The sequence below is a fragment of the Vespula vulgaris genome, chromosome 2 (assembly GCF_905475345.1).
Source record: "Vespula vulgaris chromosome 2, iyVesVulg1.1, whole genome shotgun sequence".
Lineage (NCBI taxonomy): Eukaryota > Metazoa > Arthropoda > Insecta > Hymenoptera > Vespidae > Vespula > Vespula vulgaris.
This window is the reverse complement of record NC_066587.1, coordinates 3720423-3735315: the sequence shown is the minus strand read 5'-3', so window position 1 is coordinate 3735315 and position 14893 is coordinate 3720423. Positions and strand designations below refer to the sequence as shown.

Here is a 14893-nt window from a genome sequence, read left to right as displayed (position 1 = left end):
GAATCCTCTTCCTTTTCGTCTTTCAACGTGGAAAAAAGGCTAAAAAAGCTTAGATCGGAAAGACGAACGTTCAGCACGCAATTCCATTTCCTTTTCATTCGATACAAAGGGAGTAGAGTCTAAGGTGGAACGACAAATGTCTCCTTTCGAAAGTCATACATAGATAGATTACGATATCGGCGATCTTGAAAGCGTTTAACCTAATATATTTAACTACCATGCCGTATCTTAACAAGCGTCGACTCTCGGTCTACGTATCGTTACGTGTTCTACGATAGAATCGATCGAAAGTAGTTTAATTAGAAACGTTCTTAAAGATATCACGAGATAAGTGGTAAAAGTGCAATTATTGCGGCAAAGCTAGTCAACCGTCGAGTAGTCGGATAGCCCGCCATAGTCGGATACCGCCTTTCGGAATTTTCTTAATTAAATCGTCGTTCCACCGGCCATAGGAATTAGACGACTGATAAGCGACACGATCAGCTTGTTATTATCGTTAGAAAAAAAAGAAAGAAGAGGAACATGAATGAATTTCTACCACGTCTAAGAAGAAGAAGAAGAAGAAAAAGAAAAACCGATGTAGTCCGAAATAGTTATAGCATCCGGATGTATGTAAGTATCGATGTAAGATATCCTAAAGCGATATAAAAAGAATTAAAAACATGTTTGTTATTTCAAAGAGAGACGATCAATAAATGTCAATATCCGGAATGATTGCAGATCGTTAATCTCGATTTAAATTGTAAGAAATTCTGATTACTTGTATTTTGCTTATCCAGTTATTGCGTTTGTTAACCTAACAGATACAGGACAAACGTTCGTATTTGGACCGTAGAACGCAAAGAAGCGTTACAAAGCTCCTTCTTTCCCTCTCTCTCTCTCTCTCTCTCTCTTTTTCTCTCCATAGAGCGGACGTATCGGTAGATACTCGAGATGGTTTTGCGCAAACGAGCTAAAGGTTGTGGTCCTCTCGTAACTGTTAGCTTACTCCTCCGCATCGCGGTGTCTAGTGTGTCCACAAGGAACCGCGTGGGTTATCGCGTGTAGACCATGCTCGAGCGACCATATAAACGTATCCATTACTCGTCGTTTGCGTATAGTTCCAATAGAATAGAATACTCCTCGTAACTAGAGGGAATTCAAAGCAAAACGTTCCTACGGGGAATTTAGTGTAAACGCGAGTAACGTTGATGATTGGAATTAAATTGATGAATAGCAGAAAAGCGGCGGTGAAAGTTGGAGTACCTATGATTCTCACCTGTAACAGAAAAAGGAGAAGAAAAAATATTAGTACCTGCTCCGATGTAAATATATAAATATATATAAATATATATATATATGTATACACACATATATATATGTATATGTATGTATGTATGTAAAAAATACTTTTAAAATAAGTCCTCAGTTATGTTTTATATTACACTTTTTTGTTATTAACGAAAAAAACAATAGGAAGGAGGATAGATCGTCATAGTAAAAATTTGACTGTTCGTTCTATTTAGTTTTACACAGTCGTAATTTTATCCCAGGACATAAAGATCGTACTAAACTAACGTAAATCTCGAAGGCTCGTTTGCACGTTGTTATATCCATACTCTCTTGTTCCCCTTCGCCTCTCTTAAAAAGCTATCTTGACGCGGAAAATGTATGCGTATACGAGGAGGTAAATGGAGCGGTTTATTACATTGGTATTGTTCGTGGTCCGCTGTGAGCACGTTACGTGCGCGTTCTCTATCGATCGCCGACGACAATGCTCCATCTCTTCTCTACCTTTCTCTATCACTCTTTCCGGCTCTCCATCTTTCTCATCGCTTAGAGGCAAGCTTACCCTCTTTTTTCTCTCCATTCCTTTGATTCCTTTCGTCTTGCTTCACTATTCGTATCTACTCTAAATACTCGCCAAGGAAGAAACGAAGACTTTCAAAAGGAAGAAGAAAATAAATCCTGTACGTTCATGGATGATCTATTTTACTCTCGGATTTCCGTTTGATTTATCGAGAAAGAGTATGCCTCTCGACGCTTTCCTATTTCGTTGTTACCCATCGTGTGCATCATTCGTTACATGTCGAGTCGATTATCGAACGACGATGAGAGAGCTTAACGAACATTGTGAACACATCGCTAATACGAACTCATCATTTGTGAAACAGATGAGTATACTCGAAGCAATCCTTGCGGAATATTAGATCGACAAGACCGTCTTGTTTCGAAAGACGTCAAGATGATGTCTGTGGGAAAGTGGGTCAAATTTATCTTCTTAAAAGAGGACACACAACGTATGTCCTTACGCAAAGGGATTTTCATTCTCACGGATGATAGTCGTAAGAGGTGAGATATAGGCGTGGGTGATGTGTCACACAGGATTCAGTCGACGGTGTGCGATGTGCGTGGATCGCGCAATGCATAACGTAATGCTGCAAGGACGCATATTGTCGCAGCGTGCCCATTGATCACCGGATGCTGTCACAGCCTATACATCCTACACGTAAGCTCCATATACATTCCCCTCCCTGCCTCTCTCTCTCTCTCTCACTCTGATGCTGTAAGTTGTAGGACAAGCTAGGATCATCTCATTGATGATAGTCTTGTTTCTCCGATTCGACAAACCCTTCTCGGAATGGTAGATATTAGATATATTATAACATATATATATGTACCATCTTTCTATTAAACATATTTCATATACGAAAATATGTTATAGGCATGTTATAACTATAATGAATAATGAAACAATGGATTAACTAAAATGAAAAAAAAAAAATCGGCACACCGTAAGAAACGATGTAGCAATTAGAAATTTATGGATTATTGGAAGTTGTCCTTTGTAATTCCGCTTTGTACGATGGACTCGCGAACCCGTGTTAAAGTCGAAACACGATAATTAATCGTCCCATATTCTGCGGACCGCTTATATGCGTACTTGTAACGTCCTCCGAAAGAAAATCGCAAGAGAAACGATGCCGAGATTCTCGTTGAGCGCTGTAGGCACCAAGTGCCTATCGATGTTTCTCTTCGAGTTTACCGATGAAAATCAACGAAGACGAGAACTCTCGCGGTGTACCGAGAACCGGCTCATACGGGTAACATCCTCTATGCCAAGCTTTTTTACACGAAAGAAAATTGATAGTACCTCAGTGGATTAATAGAGACGCCGGTAAAAACGTTCCTTCGGACGGCTACGTACGCGCCGAAACTCTAAACGAACCGCACGTAAATCCTTTTCTCTGAAAGATCTTACCAAACGATCTACGAAGTCCGCAAAAAGAATCGAGTGGTTTAAGAAAAAAGATAAAGAAAAAGAAAAGAAAAAAAGAAGAACAAAAAAATACAAAAATAAAAAGAGAGAAATGATAAAGAAAGAATGAAATATAAAATAAGATAAAAAAATAAAAAGAGAAAAGAAGAAAAAGAGCTGAATAAAAAATACCTCAAGATTCGTCGTATCAACGATTCTATATATTTTCTTACGAACGTTAATCCTCTTATTTTTTTATTAGAAATGATTACGTTAAAACGTTGCCAATTTGTCGTTTAATAGAAGTATTTCTTTCCTTTTTCTTTTTCCTTCTTAAAACGACGTAATCTTTTGGAAAGCATACTCGTGCCCTCGAAATTTCAAAAGACTCGTTTAAGTTCGAAACGATTCGTTTATTCGCGACGGAATTTGACCGAACGTAGAACGAATAGATCGACGATATACTAGATGATCGAATCGTCGCCAAAGTGCAGAGCAAATGCACGAAGAAGTGGATTCGTAAACTCGATGAATACGAGAAGGTGGAATTTGCGTGGAATACGTCGAACGGAAACCGGTTGGTCGCTTGGTCAGACACTCACATTCGTTCGTTCGTTCGTTCGTTCATTCGCCAGAAGCGAATGGGCGAGCAGCTCGAGCCCATATCGTCGGACTCTTCGCAGTACACGGTTAGTCTTCTTTAATACATTTCTTTCCGTTTGTTTCCTTCGTTTTGCATCATAGTTCCGTAGTACCACGCGTTGAATAACGAATATTAAATGTAAATCTGTTTTAACGAGGAAAAACAAAGAGATATGAAAAGAAGGATTTTGGTTGGATAATCGTATTAACATTGATAAAGATCGCGAGTAATGACGAAGGAGAGACAAAAAAGATACATGAAAAAGATAGTATATGCAGTGGAAAAAGAAAGAAACGAGAATTATTCTAATTTATGATAAGGCAGATTAAGAGGAAAAAAAAAGAAAAACAGAAAGAAAAAAGGAAAAGAGAATGAAAAAGAAAGACAGAGTCGATCGTATTGGACGATAAAATCGCCAGGTTTGCGGGAATATATTTCAATTTTCGTGGGGAATGAAAAAAAGGTGGAGTCGACTATCACGAGAGTGAAAAAGGCGCCAGAGAGAGAGAGAAAGAGAGAGGAAAGGAAGGGGAGGTAGGGCGACAATCGAAAGAGCGATAAATCCTACGCGGTCGTGTAAATAGCGTGGCACGAGTGTCGGCGGGGCATGCACTCTCTACCATCTACCACACCCCTCTCTCTCGCTCTCTCGTTCAGTCGCTCTCTTTACGATCGGTTGCAATACGATATTTATCGTACACCGGCGAGGTATATCGAATAATGCGAAACGGCCGGTGCATGGAGCACGGTTTTTCATGCGGCCCGAGTGCCTCGAATCGACGCTTCAAATTAGTTTCCGCGCTTGATCGAGTACACCCCGAGTCCGGTGCAAATCACGTTGCAACTCCCTGGTCTTCGTATTTCCCTTGCACTCATCGACTGAACTAGTACTTTCTTTCTCTCTCTCTCTCTCTCTCTCTCTCTTACCTTCTCTCCTTTCTCGCATATCTTTGTTTCGACTCTTTTAATTATTAGTTCGTTACTAATACCGTACGAAAAGCATATAGCGTCTATGCAGAAAACTGACTTTAAAATAATCGATCATTAAGTATTATTATTGTATAATGAGACTTTAGAAGGAGCGTAAAAATTATTTGTAATAACATTTGATTATAAAATAGCCGCGTGAACGTGTCGACGCTTCGACAGGAGGAGCTTGTCTAAAAAGAAGACAGAATATCTTGAATGAACGTTGATCACAGCGATGTCAACAGTTCTCCTTTGCTATCTTCAACTCTTTTGTATTAATTATTAATTAAACATTAAACTGTTAATTATGAGATCAGACAACGAATAAATCGATATATTTAATTCTATAATTCTATTTTATTCTAAGATGCATTTGTATTACGAATAAAATTAGAATGATACGTGAACGGTAGACACTTCGATATTTATATCGTTAAAGATCTTTATAGCCTTCGAAAGAACACGAGAAAAGTTGATAAAAACAATATCCTCTATTCCGTTTCCATTGTTTCTAATTGTCACATGAGAAGTGGAAAGGAAAAATAAAGAAAGAGAAAAAGAGGGAAACTGTGTTGATAAAGGGACCTTTTGCCGGAGGAGTTTGAATGCTTTTATCTCAAGTACACTTTCTCTCTTTCTCTCCCTTTTTTCCTATCCGTAAATTTCATTTCCAAATGAGAAGGATATTCCGAACAGTCGTTTTAAACTCACCGTCTTCTTGTTCCGCCTCGTGATCGCGGAAGGAGCAAGTAGGAAAGGGTCAAACGCAAAAGCCGAATCCAAGAACGTCTGCAACGAACCGCGCTAACCGGCTTAGTCTAGTCCTAAGACGAACGATGCTAACGAATACGAGAGGAGGGTAGCGAAGCCGGTGAGAAGAAAGAAAAGACTAAACGAAAGGTCTTACGAGAAAGAGCTGCAAACAGCGAGAGGAACGACGAAATCTCTTGAGTTCCGAAAAAAAGGAAAATGAAAGAAAAAAAAAAAAAAGAAAAAGTATGGAAAATGAAAAAACAAAGGGAAAAGAAGAGGCTTCACTCGTTAACGTTTCTCGCTCTTTGTTAAAGCCTCCGAGTAAGATCTCGTATTCGTGAAAGATTCGAGCACCGTTATTCCCTGATACCGTTTTATCTATTCTTTTACGTCCTTCAATCAATCCTGATTGGAACGTAAAAGTTCGAAGAGAAGAAAAAAGGAACATCGAACATGGACGTCTTTCCCACCGTGTCTTCTAATCCATTTGAATAGGAAGTAAATTAGAAATGGCTTGAATTCTTAATATTTATATTCCGAAAAAAGTAATTATGCCTTTTTCAGATATTATTATAACTCGATTGTTACGTCAAATCGTGTATTAATAATTATAAATATATTATATTTAACCATTAGTATATATGATCAGAAAATGAATTAATTAGAGGCAATAATTAATCGAGAATAATATTGTAACGTGTATTTTGAATATTATATATACTAATGATGAGACTAACGAACCAATTACATTTCCATTTGTTCTATATAATATAACATTATTATATCCATAATCTTGATCATTAGTCAAAAATAAAAAGCTGTACCGAACTCGCTTTACGATCCAAATTCCATTCGAGCGAAAATTAGCCTTATTAACGGCTCGCGTGTCATGATTAAATACGAACGAATTTGTAATGTCACTTAATGGTTAATCTCTGTAATGTTTATGGGAAAGAGCGTATGTGATATCCGCCGTTTTATTACTTTAACTACGACTGAAACGAATTACAAATCGATCGTATGTATGCCGATAAGTCGTTCGAATGCAAAACTTTTCTTATAGTCTAACACCTTGAAGAGTTTAATAGCGCATTTCATCTTGTTAGTTACATTCCTTGCAACTATTCTCGCCTCGTAAATGTAAACGCATATCGCACGCAGGAACCACACACGCAGTTTCATTTCGTAACGACACCAGTAGAAACTCGTTGTGCAATCGTCTTTCGCACTCGAGCATTTATTTTATACGTGATTTGATACACGATTACGTTGATTTTTTTTTAAACTTTACATAATAAAATTCGAGACCAGAGAAAGGAACGTAACATTTGTTATTTTAGATATTTGCATTTGCAATCGATTAGTTAGTTCGTCGATAAGAAAGAGAAAAAAAAACGCAACAAGTTGAAAAATTGTATCGCGAAAAGAAATGAACTTTCCAATTTTCGCTTTCTCTGAACATCGCGAAATATGAATTTTAAAATCATGCCTTACTTTCATCTTCTCCAAAGTTAAAAAAAAGGAAAAATATGAAGAACAGCACATAAAGAACGCGTTCACGAAGGTAGATAATTTTTCTACGATCATCGATTCTCGTATCGTTGTTACGAAGGATAATAATAATAATTTATATCTTGGAAACTAAGCGCTTACACGATTGGAAAGTCGCGATGAACGACGAATGTTGGAGAGTAGATCTCTCGCGGTCGGTATTGTTCCTTCCTTTTACTCTCCTACAATTCTCTCATCTACGTCTAGTAACGTGAAATATTTTCACACCCCCTTTGAGAATTTCCAAGTCACGATATTGGGTTTGCACAATCGATAAAATCGATATAAACATGTTCTCGAAGTTTCGCCGCGAGGACCGAAATGTCAATCGATCTTTTTCCTCTCGACGAAAGAGTAGTAGTGAGGGCGAAACAAAATGCCAGAGATCACTCTTATGTGCCGGACCTCTTTTATTCCGGATAAACTGATGATATATAAATGTATACACACGCACGTGCACACACATACGGCTATATATATAGATCTATATATAGTTCTACAAATATGTGTACATGCAAAATACGCGTTCGAGTTTATATATATATATATATATATATATATATATATATATATATATATATATTACAGCAGCACGTCCAATGAATTATTACTCGCTATCGGAGCGAACAATGGAGTCGTAGCTTTAAAGCCGTACAAAGCGCTGTGGTACTCACCGAGCGATAGTATTATTTCACAGATATCTAATTAACTTCGCTCGCGTTCACTCCGATTGACTTTTCTTTTATCTCTCCCATCCTCCCCCAACCTTCTTTTCTGTTTCTTCTCCGGACTTTTCAACGCCGCGTCGCGCCATTCACCACGAAAGAAGCGGCACTCCTCTCGACCTAAATATCGAGATGAGCTCGAAAGGAATTCTTCAACGAAAGATCTTCAAGATCTTAACGTTTAGCGTTTAGTTCGACAATACGACATATATCATTCCCGCATACTGTGATAATTAGTTCGAACGAGGATATGTCGTAATCGCGAGAGCCTTTTTAACCGAACAAGAGAAACGAAAAGACGATTAGAAGAGATAACACGTGTCACACCAAAGTTATCGACGAAAGAGAAAATAACGAGTGAGAATAATCTGCAAGGTGGTGTCACGATATTTTTTTAGAACTCGTAAAACAACCATATAGAGCCACCAACGACTACATAAATTAACTCCATGCTCGCGTTCTCAAAATCTCTGGCAACTTTTGAAAAAAAGAAAAGAAAAAGAAAAAGAAAAAAAAAGAAAGAAAGAAAAGAAAAAAATCAAATCTCTACATCGCGCTTCGTTACCATAAATTTTATTATCACGATGCGGTCTTGAAACTGTCGCGTCTTTCGGAGTAGAACGACGAAAATTTTTCTTCCTTCTTCTCTTCCCTTCGAGAAGAAAAAAAGAGAAAGAAAAAAGAGAGAGAGACAAAGAAAAAAAAGAAGAAATCCTTGGAAATTCGTCTTCCTCGAGAACAGGAACACGTTCTCGGACTATCGCCGTTATCTCTTCGCGTCCTTCGAGAGAAAGAGAAACAGAGAGAGAAAAAGAGAGAGAGAGAGAGAGAGAGAGAGAGAGAGAGAAAGAGAGAAACTAGCCGCTTTACTCGGTCGTGCAAGCGTCCTCTTGGTCGGCGGCAACGACACAAAGGAAAGCCCAAAGGCTGGTAATTACCAGCCATGCCGGAGAAAGGATTCCTTCTTTCGCTTGCGAAAGCACGCCGTGGCTACTTGTACGCGCAAAAACTCGCTCTTACAGGTATATCCTATCCTTGTGTCCACAGTTTGCCATTTTTGCGTCGTGGTCGTTGTTGTTATTGTTGTTGTTGTTGTTGTTGTTGTTTGGATAGTCTTCGTTATTTTCAACATCTTTTAACAAAACTTCTTATCGTTGTTAAAATGAACTCTCTCTAGACAAAAGTATGTTGCGAAACCTATTTGATGAGTTTAGAAATAAAAATGATATATAAGAAAGAAGGAACGGTATAAAATTCTTTCAAGCATTCCAACATCGTTCGCGTTAAGTCGCAACAAAAATATCAACAGCCAGCTAGAGCTTCAACTTTCGTAATCAAGTCGTGAAACTCGAAATCTAATAAGAAATTCAGATGGCAAAGGACCGTATCACGGTCGACCAACTTTGAGTACACCCTCTCCTCTCTCTCTCTCTCTTTCTTTCTTTCTTTTTCTCTGTATCGCGCTTCTGGAGAATGATTCATCGTCTTCTTTTCCTCAAAAACTTCACGCCAGTTCAACTTGACATAGAGAGAACCGAGTCCAAGCTGCATCACCGGCGCGTTCGCGTCAACTTTTCAGTTGGCCGTTCATCATTCCTTTCTCTCTCTCTTTCTCTTTCTCTCTCTCTCTCTCTTTCGCTTGTTCGTGCACCAGAGATTCTACTGAACCAAAAAACAGAAAAGGGCAGAGAAGAAATAAAAAACAAGAGGAAGAGAGAGAGGGGGGAGGTATGAAGAAGAAAGAGAGAGAGACGGAGCGAGAGAGAAAGAGAGAGGACACGTCACGCCAGAACGCGACGCTATTGTACACAAAACCGTGAAGGATTATCCATCCTCGCGCATGCTGCGTTTCTCATTGTTCTCTTTTCTTTCTTTCTCTTATTATCTCTCATGCTCGTTCTCATAAACGTCTCCCGTTGCAATCCGCATAACACCCGACATTCGACGACTTTCGAGGTCCAATAGCTAACAGAAGATAAGAACTTTATCTTGACGCGAGTGTTCGTGTCATTTATTAATGAAAGCTCGTTGGAAGATGGTAAAACTTAAGGGAAGGATATGTTTTCTTCTACCGATGACGGATTTAACGCGAGCGCATTAATTATTATCACTGGAAATGGAACAAATATAATATCGCTTTGTATAAAAGGATCGAATGAGAATCCCTATCTATGTGAAGATAACAAAACGATCGCATTATATATGTGTATTCGATGTAATGTTTCGTTCTTTAAAATAAATCGTGATATATATATATATCTTTTTCCGAGATATGAGTATGTTCTTACAAAGACTACATCGAAGACACAGTTTTGTAATCTCTTTATAAAAATTGGAACTCGGATACTTGGAAAATTGATTATCAATATTGTATCTATAAAGAATAATTGTATCTGTAAAACAGAAAATAAAGCACACAACGTTGATGAACAATTTATTCATTAATCAGAAACACAAGAGAATCTTGTATTGCAAACTGATTAAAAGGAAATAAATACATTTCAAACAGATAAAAGAAAGAAAGAAAAAAAGAAAAACAGAAAGAACGAAATTTATTGAGAATTTAATCGAAAAGGGGTTAGAGATTTCAATCGAACCCGAGTTAATTTCGAGTTCCAGATTCGATTCACAGTAGTCAGATCTCACATTGATTCTTATTCCGATTGCTTTTAAACCTTCGACACTCCCACAAAGAACGAAACGCGGTTATGCACGCGAAACCGAATTCGCATTGGCTTTCCCAAACCGATAAAATCCAAAGAACAGTAACTAGAAATTCAGACATCGCTCGGAGCTATAAACGTTTCCGCCTTCGCAACTGAAAAAGTTTAAGCAAAAGAGAAAGAGAGAGAGAGAGAGAGAAAGAAAGTAGGAATTCTATCGCGTTCCCTTCCTTTATCGTTTCGAAGGTGGCTAGCTGTTGGTGGCTCAAGAGGCATTTGTTCCCATTGACACAAATCGTGACGCCTTATCAGCCGTCTACATGCCGCCTCCGAACGTGCGGATCTTTCGAGAGGCTGGGAAACGCGCGGATTCTCTCGCGGCGGAATCGAGAACGCGAGGTGCCGCGCGAACAAACGATATAAAGAGAGAGAGAGAGAGAGAGGAAGAGAGAGAGATGGATGAATAGAGAAAAGTCACTCGAAGGAGGAGAAAAGATTTGCGATTCGATGGCGAGAAAGAGAAAGAGAGAGAGAAAGAAAAGGATGAGAGCGTCGAAAGGTTTCTCGGATTCGACGCGTTGCTCGATCGCTGATCTACGGTGTCACGGACGATCCATGGAAATCTAGAGGGTCGATCGACGATAGGATAAGGATGGAGAAGAAGGCGGACTGCGGTTTACGACCCACGCGAGATCGACCCTCTCAAGAATCTCTCTCTCTCTCTCTCTTTCTTTCTCTTTCTCTTTTTTTTTCTTGTTTCAACTTAGTTTTCGCGCGAGAAAAGGAAGGACGAGATTCGAGGAAGAAAAAGAGAGAGAGATAGAGATAGAGAAAGAGTAAGAAGATTCGTTAAGTTAAGAGAAGAGCCGCGACGTTTTTTTCAGACAGTAGACGCATTCCAGCGCGTCGACGGGACGATATCATCTCTCGATGTCTCTTCGCTTCAACTCCTTTTCCTTCCTCCTCTCGTCCTCTCTCTTTCTTCTCTTTGCTTTCTACTTCTTCTTCGTCTTCGCCTTCTTCTTCTTCTTCTTTTATACGTCATCACCACCGGATTTATTCCGTCAAGCGAGGTCTTCGCAGACTGGAAACTGCTACCTTGATCAACGGTCCCAACGTTCACGATATTTTGCAAATAAAAAGAAAAAAAGAAAAAGAAAAAGAAATACTTCGATAAAGATTAGAAACTAATGATGGCCATGCAGGATAGTACGCTTTCACACGCGATGTATTTAATGATTCGAAGTCGAGAACGTGAAATAAGAATAAGGAAATATCGATAAGTTGGATCGATGCCTCATCTAACAAAGGGTGAATTTATCGTGATAAACGAGACGATAAATTCTCACGGTCGTACAGCCGTTTCTTCCGACTTGGCTTAACCCTTCATTGACTTTCCATTTCCGAGCGCCGAATCTCTCGCTCTCAATGTTCCGCGAGGAGGATCATCCAAGTAGACTGTCTTTTCAACGAGCGACTCGTTCCTTCTTCTCCTTCAGTCTCGCGTGGAGTCGGTCCAACGAAGACCGAGGTTAATCGCTATTTGACCCAATTTTATTCTCGCGCTTAATGCGCGCACTACGCCCAGAACAATGGAGACTTTAAACGTCATATTCTGGCACCGCATTCGCCGTCTTTCTCTCCTTTCACCTATCTCTCCCTCTCCCCCTCTCTCTCTCTCTCTTTCTTTTCTCTCTATCTCTCGTTCCCGCTAATTCGCCTCTGCGAATCCTTTCTAATGTCCCACGAACTCGATTCAGAGATTTCAGGATAACGAGCTTGCGAATCGACGATTACGGGACTTTCCTCTGTCTTAACCTTAGAATCGTTCTCCTCGCCGCACTTTCCGCAGAGAGAAGATTCTTAATTGCAATTAGTCACCAATCAGGCGCACGCTCGCTCGCTCGATCTACTCGGAATCTTAAAGACTTAACAGATTCCTTTTTGTAACTTTTGAATGTAGAGATTTTCTTTTATACTCTAAGGATTTCGTTCTTTCGTTTGAATCCTTTACCTTCGTGTTTACCTTCGAAAAATAAATCTGCATTTATATTCTGACGTGCAATTAATTACAATGTAGATTGTATCTAGACGTAGGTAAATTTCATCGGTTCGAAATTAACTCGAATTTTATATTCGAGAACGATTGATCAAATAATTCGTAAATTTCTCAAACACTCTTTGAAGGTTACAAGATCCAGTCATCTAGGAGGGTCGATCAATGTCCTGCGTTCATCTTTCGGTGCGAGACTCCAGCCGCTCGCTTTCGAGGCCGGCCAATTAATTTCTCAGCTGGTCTTATCGAGATTCCTCGACGATGGTTGCGAGCGAGAACGTTCGCGTCGAGCTTGGTTTATTCCTGGCAGTGCAAGAAAGAAGAAGGAGAGGGAGAAGTAGAAAGAGTAGAGGAAGAAGAGACCGAGGAAGCAGAAGAAGGAAGAAGAAAGAAATAAATATAAGTACTGGAAGAAGCAGCCACGGCGACGAAGGAAGAAGAAGAAGGAGAAGAAGAAAAGAAGACGAAGACGAAGAAGAAGAAGAAGAAAACGTAAAAGCGGGGAGGATCCACTCGCGAAGAGAGAGGGAGGGAGAGATTGAGAGAGAGAGAGAAAGAGAGAGAGGGAACTCGAAGAGCCTGTAGAGTCGAGGTCAACGTTCTATGGTGGTACATTGCCTCGAGGAGAGAAGAGAAAAGACTTGCACGAAGTAGAAGAAGAAGGAAGGAAGATATAGAAAACAAGTACGCGAAAGACTGAGAGAGAAATCTTGGACGGCATTATAGCGATAGAAAGAAAGAGAGAGAAAGAGGAATATATATATGTATGTATATATATATATATAGAAAGAAAGAGAAAAGGAGAGAAAGAGAAAGAGATAGCATGAACGAGTCGGCGGGAGAAGGTCAGAGACGAAGAGGTGGACGGGCGAGATAAAGAGTAAGGAGTCGGAGGAAGAAGAAGAATGGCGGCGTGGCCGGAGGAGAGAAACGTACAGGCTCGAACGGCAGGTGCATCCGATCCATGCAAGTCAAGAAAGGATAGCGCGAAAGAGCGAAGGTAGACTCGCGAACGAACCTGGATTCCCATAATTACGGCCGTTCCTCGAGTTACGACCGATTTCCTGATTTTTCGTACGACTAACGACGAGTTCGCGCTACGAAATACGCTCATTCAGCAAATCTTTGGAACGTGTATCCAGCCGGTTATGTACACAGACGTGTGCTCTGGCAATCAGACCAAAAGATCCGAATTAAAAGCCAAAGATTTTTGTTTAGAAACCTCTTCCCTTTTCTTCCTATTCCTCTCCTTCGCTTTCCCATCTCTTCTTCGTTTATCTTTCCTCCTGTCCTCACGACTCCAAAGGAATATTTATTTTACAAGCGGGGATCGCACCGAGGTTACATTGCGCTTTCGGCACATTAATCAACGCTCGACGTTAACTTTCGGGATCGATAAACTTTTGGGTCGGCGTAATTAGCTATTTGCGGGTTGATGCGTTTTAAATAGTTTCGTTGGGATCCGATGAAGTTAGAGTTTCTTCGCTCGAATGATAAATACGAAATTTCGTTAAATCCGAGCTCTCTTTCATACCATATATGGAAATTATCTGAATAAGGATCTGATTAATCAAAAGTTTGGCAATTATAAACATTTATTATAAGTAAAGTCGAGAAGATGAAAGTCTATGAAGGTTTCGCGTGTGATAGGCTTCGCGTCGGTTCGTGGAAAGCAGAATGTTTCATTATTTGTCTCGATTCTCTAAAAAGCTGACGTTTCGAGGGGAACTGCTTTGCGTTGATAAAACGATCTTCCTTTCGGAGAAAGACGTACGAACCGTAAAATCCACATAATCGATGACTTACCATCCTTACCGCTATTGAAAAAGCCACGAAAAAAGTCGCAAGTTTCTCTCTCGCTCTCCTTCCCTCTATCTCCTCTTCTCTTTCCCTCGCAAAAAAAAGTGAAATGCGAGTTGAGAGAAATGACGAGAGCTCCCCACAATGCTCGAATGGCCATCAACTGCCGAGCGAGCCGGTTAAAAAAGATTATCGTCGGAGGGACATAAATCAGCATTACATAAATTAACGTTCGCACCACTTTCTCCTCTTTGCATCGCGATGAACGTAACGCCCACGTCCCTAAGACCCGAATGCAGAAACGAGTTACCCTCTGTCATCTGCGATGATAACAACGCGAGGATCATCTTCGATAGACGCGTAAAAGTCATCGAACTACGTTGCCAATTGTGCTGGCTTTAATACTTCGAGACTTCCCTTAACTTTAGATAACCGTCGACTGTCGATTCACCGTGAAACGGTTTAACGTATGTATGTATTAACTGGAATACGAAA

The 14893-nt window shown here is 39.9% G+C and overlaps 1 protein-coding gene across 9 annotated transcripts in view; it reads right to left on the bottom strand.

Annotated features, from left to right (window-relative positions):
* LOC127072517 (fat-like cadherin-related tumor suppressor homolog) overlaps positions 1-14893 on the bottom strand; it is a 291697-nt gene that overhangs the window by 193957 nt on the left and 82847 nt on the right. For 8 of the 9 annotated variants that reach the window (XM_051012955.1, XM_051012956.1, XM_051012961.1 and 5 more), the window contains one exon: positions 1246-1258. The exons of the other annotated variant lie outside the window; for it this stretch is intronic. The gene's annotated coding sequence lies outside the window, so the exon portion shown is untranslated. The remainder of the gene's footprint in view (positions 1-1245; positions 1259-14893) is intronic. 9 annotated transcript variants of the gene reach the window in all.